This window comes from Helicoverpa zea, chromosome 21 (genome assembly GCF_022581195.2).
Source record: "Helicoverpa zea isolate HzStark_Cry1AcR chromosome 21, ilHelZeax1.1, whole genome shotgun sequence".
NCBI lineage: Eukaryota > Metazoa > Arthropoda > Insecta > Lepidoptera > Noctuidae > Helicoverpa > Helicoverpa zea.
In genome coordinates, this window is record NC_061472.1 from 1,696,231 (window position 1) to 1,704,432 (window position 8,202).

Here is an 8,202-nt window from a genome sequence, read left to right on the forward strand (position 1 = left end):
TTGCACATTTACTTAAATAATATTTTTAAGGACTTCCAAAAATTATAGGATTCAATTCAGATAGTGAACATATACCTAATAGAGTAAGTAGGTAGTAGAGCAGTGTGTTGCTCCAATAATAATTCGTTTATTTTTTGTGGTACTTACTTACTTAGGTACCTCACAAAAACCGATCATAGACCCCAAATCAATTAAACAAAACCACACATCACCATTAACACTTGATCATCGATAAATAACAAAATCAATAAGAGCACGCGACACATCGATGTTCGGGAAATTATAGGCGCATTTCGCCTCCAGCGATCTCGGTCGATATCGGTCGATAATCAAGGGTTATGGCGCTCATTTAAACGCGATCTTTTATGGGAAACTAGTCTTTTGTTTGTGACTTCATCTGCTTGGTTTTTAAAGTGAATTTACTACTTTAGCAGTTAGTAAAAAAAAAAACGGAAAATGTTCTTGCGAAATAAAATTTTTAATTAAGGCATTTGCAAAGTCTTGTCAAAAATCATACCTAATTGTTGTGTGCTCATGCTATTTCCCAAAGTTTAATTTGTCTCTATATATAAATTCCATTGAAATCAATACAATGGTTCTGATAAGAAAGTGCAAATAGCGCCAGAAACAGAGACAGGCCTGCAAAAGATGAATGTAAACTTTAGGTGGATGATGTTGGTTTCTCTTTCACGTTTATAGCCAAGATCATTGCTGTGTATTTCACACTGTATCTCTATGTACCTATAGTAGCTACAGGAGAATGCCTAACCCGCAGCTGTCAAAAATATCGAATAACTAAAAAAGACAATCTTCTTATAAATGGTTTCTCCGTTTTTTAGCCAATCAACGCATCTGTTGTTGATATTGAGTACTGCCTATTAAAAAGAGTCTTAAAACAGACAATACTATGAAAAAATGTTGTATTTCTAAACTAAGCCCTATAAATACTTATCCAGAAATGTCCAACCATATTAGACACTGATGATATCAACTTATAGTCCACATTATTTTAGTCATTAAATACAACATTATTAAAATCTACGACTACTATTATCTTAACATCCCTATATCGATGTCTCCACAGATAACACAAAACTTATATGTCGTCAAACAAGACTAATATAAAACAATTCGAGTTTTGAAAACTAAGAAATCGCACAATTTACCATGCTTTAGGGTTCAAATGGCGAACTTATTATTTAACATACTGACAGGCCATCTGCGCACGCGCAGGTGGTTCCGTAACTGCGCGCGCGCAATTTTGTATATTTCGCTGTTTTTATTTTCAATTTCGACGGTTTTATTTGAATTTACGATTGTGTGGTATGTTTTAGTTGTTGTTTTTTTTTTGTTATTTATTGGTGGGAAAACTATGTTTCCTGTGAGCAAAGGAGAGCGACAGAAGAATGGTATTTTTTGTTAAAAAATAAAAGAATGGCGTAATAGGTTTTTAAACTAGGCAGGATAGAAGAGGGGAGGTTGTGGAATTATTCCACAACCTCCCGCATTTTATAACAAATCCTTCTTAGACCACTTAAATAAATAAAATAGCTTGTTCTACAATCTCAAATATAATATAGGTAGGTAACTTAATATAACGCTTAATAAGCATTACCTTTGTAAATTCTTTCTTTCCTGTCATCTTTCTTTATTATATGTGTGTGCAAAAATTCGTAAATATATAAATAAATAAATAACGCATTTGAATGAAATGATGATGAGAGTTTACTGGTTATTGAGAATTCATAAAAAGTTAAAAAAGCGACAAAGAGAAGCCTATTTTAATAATATTTAGGAATAAATAATTGATTGGACTGACCAAACAGTTTCATTCAATATTTTTATATATTTTATTATTTATTAAAAGAAAGATAGTCTTTAGATATAAGTAAATTTGCTGTACACTTTGTACAACAATTTCACAAGTCAAACCCGCATTTCTATACGATATAAAAAACAGTACCTACTTACATCCCTAGAACGACAAAAAGATTTACCAACCGTCATGCTCACCAAACAGACATAAGAAAAATATTAAAATTTCCTTGTTACCAGCATCTTTTTACGAACAAACAAACATCGGAATCTTATACATTAAACATCAAATTTCTAGCGTACATACGTTTTGTTTTTACATTGTTTTGTTAAATAAATTATGAATGTTTACAAAAAATCAGCAGTTGCATTGACAGCTGAATTTAACGAAAAATTGTTCACAATTCAACGTTACGCCATTTTCTTTAGCACTTAGCACAGGTGAAAGCATACTTTAATATTTTTGATGTTGTAATAAGGAGCTCGAAATATGACAATTACTGATTATGTGTTTTTCGTACTCATGTAGGTATGTCCTCAGCAGAAGAGAAGTTCACTAACTGACCAAAATGCTCGTATACACTCTGTAGCCCCCTCGTGTTCCAAGACCGCGGTAACTCTGTCAAACATTCCCGCAGCCCCTAAAGGCAGCCTATAGGAGATAGTTGTAACATCTGAAGAGCGCGCGTGGAACATAAACGCTTCTTTAAAACGAGAGTGTACGAGGTACCTACGTTTGTTATTTTATTTTATTTTAGTCTTCAATAATCAAAGGCGAAGTAAAATAGGAGGAAGTTTGATCTTCAATTTTAAATTGCAAACCAAGTCAAGGTATTTATGAAGAAGATTTACTTAGCTCTTAATCATATCAGGCCAAGTAGAATCAATAAATAGAATAGGCATCGAAAAAGAACTCCGTGGCTTGCTTAATGAATGGAGAAAATTTGTACCTTATTGATATTGTAATTTACAAGTTTGTTTTTTATAATTTACACACTTAAAATAGGTCCCCTTTTTTAATGAGTCATAAAACAGGAGTTTTCCACAAATACAATTTTAGACAAGTTGCTATTGAACTCATAATTACTAAGACAACTTTTTCAACTTCAAGAGCCTATAAACGCAATACTATGTTTCTTTAAATTTCCTTGGCGTTATAATAAAATAGTTAGTTCAACAATTAAACGGTCAACTTTAACAGTAACTATGTCTTACTTCAAAACACTCAATTTTCAAAAGGTAACTACGGGTACATTGTTAAAAGTACAGTCGGCAACGTTTGATGGTGTCCAACTTTGTTAATAATAGAATTATTAAGAAATGGTGAGATTTAAATTTTTAATATGATAAGAACCTAAAAAGTTTTCATTAAAATTAGAGAATTATTAAATAAAATTATAGAATGCAAATAAATTGTGAATGTAATTGAAAAAATGTGAACACCGTTTATAGTGAAAAGTATGGAAGAAATATTTTGTCGTAATTTCCTTGTTTTTTTACACCTTGGCAAGTGCAAAGAAATATATGTGCAAAGAAATATATGTACATAGAAATATATGTATATCACACTAGAAATTAGCCATATTCGTTCAGGTAGCCATACTTAGTCATTCAAGTGAGTTTCACTCACAATAAACAATACCAAAGCTCAAAGAAAACAATAATTATTCACAAACAAACTGTATTTAATAAACTGTCCACAATTTTCTGTCGCCGTCAGTACTCAAATAAATTACACACTATGGATCCATGGTTTTTAAACACAATAGTTGTCTAATAAAGTACTGTTTGAGGGAAGATAATTACATAATCATTACGTCACACATACGTCACGAATAATGTTTTAAAAGTGTGAAGTTTTCTGCCTTTTTAAACAGGAATAGTTTTGACAACTGACGGTAATTTAAGGTTATAATAGAGTTGGTGAAAGGGAAAAGGCCTTGTTCGTAATGTTCTAGGGTGTAATTCGCTATAGTCATTTTTACAAACTGTCTTATGGGTAGGTATAGTTGACCGGAAATCTTGTTACATGTTACCTTGTTTTTGTTAATCGCGGTAATCTCAGAAATAAATGGTTCAATTTTAAAAATATGTATTTTAGTGTTAATTCGAGAATCAGGTGTTTTTATTTTATTTATAATACTTTTTGCACAATCAGTACAATGGCGGACTTAACGCCTTAGGCGTTTTCTCCCAGTCTACCTTTGGGTGGTGGGGAAATAGCAGTGGTAGGTGCAGTATTTAATATAGTCTACATGCGAAGAAAAAAAAATATATATATATAGAATATATGGATAATAATATATAATTATAATATATATACATATATACATACATATTACATTTTGCCATGAGAGACAAAGAAAAGAAAACAAGCTATGGTAGCGATTCTGCCAATTTCCTGTGGATGTGGTCACGTAGCTTCTTTTTAAAGGAATAACGACTGTTAACCATCCTGATTTCCAGAGGAAGCTCATTCCAGAGAAGAATGGATTTAACGAAAAAGGAAGAATGAATAATGTCTGAACGGTGAGTAGGGCAGTGTAGCAGACGATTATTTGAAGAGCGAAGATTTTTGGAATGTTGAGAACACTTATATTGGACTTGAGGAGTTAAATAAGAAGGTGAAGTGGGAGAATGTAGAATAGAGAAAAGAGTAGTTAATGCCCTCATTACACGTCGTTGTCTTATCGGTAGCCATTTAAGTTGCGCTCGATACGCTGACTCATGTTCGTACTTGCGGAGATTAAAAACGAATCGAATGCAATTGTTGAGAAGCCGGTCCAGTTTATTCAGCAGATCTGCATTCAGGTCATAGTAGCAAACATCACCATAGTCGTTTTTTATCTGGGCCCGTTTATCTAGAAAGGCTGTAAGGTTCTTTTATCCTGATGCGCGAAATAGTTAACTGCCGGAAGCCAGTATTGCTATAAAAAACGTCATACCTCTGCACAATAAACAAAATTAATAATCGTTGATACCGTCGCACACCTTTTGTAATGGAATTCTCGGATTTTGCTCGAGTTCCTTGCACATTGCTTTCAATTTATTGTTTTCCTCAAAAATCTCATAAAAATATCCACTTATTGTAAAGTTATAAGTACTAGTACAAAGCTTATTGCGAAACAAATATAGGTACTAGTTGCAAAAACGCTGAGTAACTACAAGCATTGTACGGTACGGTGACGTCATCTTTAAACCCTCTTTCCTAAGGTATGAGTAATAAATAAATAAGGTTCTTATAAAAACAATACTTCTACCAAAAATTTGTTTTTTTTTTCTGAAATTGATTAATTTGAGGAGCGTTTATTAGTAAGACAAAACGCATACGATCATTACCTACACAAACCGTGGTGAACAGCAAGCTTAAACGGTCTCCTCAAGTAAGCCGGATGATAAATGGATAGGTACGTTTTGTCATGGTAAATACGGAGATACTTAAGTATTTAATTTATAAATCACTAAAAATCATTTCTTTGCTTTTAAAATCACAGAATACAAGGAGGATAAAACACCAAAAAATCGAAAAAACATTCGAAATCCGTTATACGATTGAATCGCCACGGTCACACCGAGTACAATCGATTCAACTGTATCGATATACGGCTATTATTCACCTCATAAATTAATAATCGAATCAATCTAATAGGCCAGCACGGATTTCTGAACGGATCATTCGAAACGCTCGCGGTTTTATGATGATGTCGAAATTTACTAGATGTGATTAGAAAATTTAAATTTATTGGCAGACATGTTTATTTAAAAAATGTACTTTTAATTTGAGGTTGTTGAGCTGAAATAACGGTGTTTCTTGTTTGTAACGGGTGGCGCAATAAGTTCAATGATTTTGTGTTTGTTGCATCATCTAGGCAAGTAAAATAAGTTCTACTTTAAGCATTATTTTGTGCAGAATAGATATCTTAAGACCATCATACTACGGTTTTTGTGAATAATTTGCCAAATCTATTTATTTAAATTAAAAACTTTCTTATCATTCCGAACGAAGCCATACAAAGAATCAATACATAGGTATTTTTCAAAATAAATAGCGTCGGTGTTGCTAGTCTAAAATAAATACAAAAAAACATAGTCAGAATTGCATTTTCTAGAATAATTCAGCTTATTTTTTGCGTTAAGTATACCTATTATTTTATGCTGAACAAAGATTGAGAAGTTTAGTTCTATTTTCACATGTGCATCAGTGCGTCGCATAGCAGCATTAGTGCAAAAGCATTGAAATGTGGGACAAATGCATTATTCGTTTAGAGTTAGAGTATATAATATATAGGTAGGGTATTTTTCTAAATAAGGCACTTCTAGTTATTCAAATTCTGTGCCATGTTGAACATAGGCGTTAGATTTAACACATCGCATAATTTGAATTTAAGACCCTATTCCAAGGGCTACAAAGTACATTTTCATAAAAACGCCAAAACTCATAGGCGAAACGCGTTAAGAATTTTGATGTTTCCGAAAATTATTAATTGTTAGTAATCGATTTGTTACGATTATTGAACTTTTTTGTTTTGTATCGTATATCCGGCTTTCTGGAGATAGAAGTGTTAACTTTGTGACTTATTGTTTCTTATTGAATAAAACTATACACCTATTGATTTTGATATACAATATTAGTAGGTAGGTATAGGTAACCTACAATTCTGATCATTATTAATACTTACGTAGGTAAGTATAGGCAGGTGTCTATTTTATTTAAATAGCGCAACTTAGTAAAAGAGAAGGTGAAGGTTGTGACGTATAAGGAAGTTCAGGAGTTGACGCTAGATGGAAGAAGCTGCACCGACAAGAGCTGGGCTCTTAAATTAATTATGAAATTAGTAAAAATATTCATCGTAAAAAGTAATATAAGTACCTAACTTAAAAAATAAGCAAACTTTTCTTTAAAATTCAAAAACTTTACGTTTACTAATTGATTTACGTTTTTGTTAGTAAATAAATATCTATTTACGCAGGTTCTAATTTATTCAAAGTCCTAATCTACTGCACTATGATATCGCTAATAACTCAATAACTTTGAATAAAATTATTCAAAACAAAATATCTTTATTCAAGAATTGGTAGCCATGATTAATATTACAAAATTATTCATTGCTAACACAACAGATGGTTTGAAAATCTAATGAGACGTCGATTTATATCTTTTGATTAAAATTAAAGTACGTATTAGTTCCGAAATTAATTTACTAGGATTATAGCCAAAAGCCCTTTCAAAACGTGTGCTAATAATTTATTACGCTAAAAATTGCAGTCTTCAATAAGTTTGTTTTCTTCTACACTTGCTATCTCCTTATAAAAATTTATAAGTACCGCGGGCATGGAAAAATATGACCTTAGATCACTAAGTACATCACTGACATTAATTAATCATCATCATCATTATTTTGCCCTAATCCCAATTTTTATTTGGAGTCGGCGCAGCATGTTTTCTTCTTCCATTCTCTTCTGTCTGCCTACAACTCACAAGTAACATTATTTCTAGCCATGACGACTTTCACGCAATCCATCCATCGTTTCTTTAGTCGTCCCCTTCCACTACGTCTAAACAATGCTCGTCATCTGTCAATATAGTCCTCAACCCTCCGCATCACATGCCCATACCATGACAGCAGGTTTTTGCATAGCGTTTCAGTTGCCGGTGCTCTTTCAAACTTCCTCTTATGAATGGAGAACGAAAGAAGCAGATAAATTTTATTCTATTTAAAAATTACAATATCACTAAACTTGGAGACCGCTCGACCGACGCCAAAATTGGCGTAGGTAGTTGAAGTTAGGTTTAATATTTAAAATCAAGCTTTCGCTAAAGCCAGAAGAATATAGGCAAAAATCCAACCTATTTCAACTTGAATGTACCTAATAAATATGATGAACATACACTACAGGTACTAGAAGCCAAATAATTAGATTACAGTAAAGACTAACCTTTTCCCATTCCGCCTCCTCCTCTTCGTGGCATAAACAGTACCAAGTTGGCTGGAGTGCGGCTGCGGCGGTGGTCTGAGCAGGCCAGCATCCACGCATCCATCCAGCGCGTAGCCAGCCTGCCCAGTCCAGCCCCCGCACAGCTGCAGCTTCGACTCAGTGGCTATCTTGACGGCTTGCAGCTCCAGGTATGCGAACCCTCAGGTCAATGCGATCGGTGGGGTGACGACATAAGGTCAGTGGAACATCTGATTGCACTCGTAGAGAACGCTTTCAATGATGAACTGGGTGAATCAGTTCACCGGGCTGATGTGGATGGTAGGATTGTCACTGGTGATAAAGGTAATGTCAACGCAACAGCATTTGGAGGTGGTTTCGTTCGTCAAGGAGATCCTGATATTTTTTACTTTTTTGTAATTGATTGGATTGTCGATAATTAATGAACGGAGG

At 33.5% G+C, this 8,202-nt stretch overlaps 1 protein-coding gene across 1 annotated transcript in view; it reads right to left on the reverse strand.

Moving 5' to 3' along the window:
* Positions 1–7,948, reverse strand: part of LOC124640864 (aryl hydrocarbon receptor) — a 134,595-nt gene extending 126,647 nt beyond the window's left edge. The window contains exon 1 of the mRNA XM_047178803.1: positions 7,753–7,948. The gene's annotated coding sequence lies outside the window, so the exon portion shown is untranslated. The remainder of the gene's footprint in view (positions 1–7,752) is intronic.
* Between the last annotated feature and the right edge of the window lie 254 nt (positions 7,949–8,202).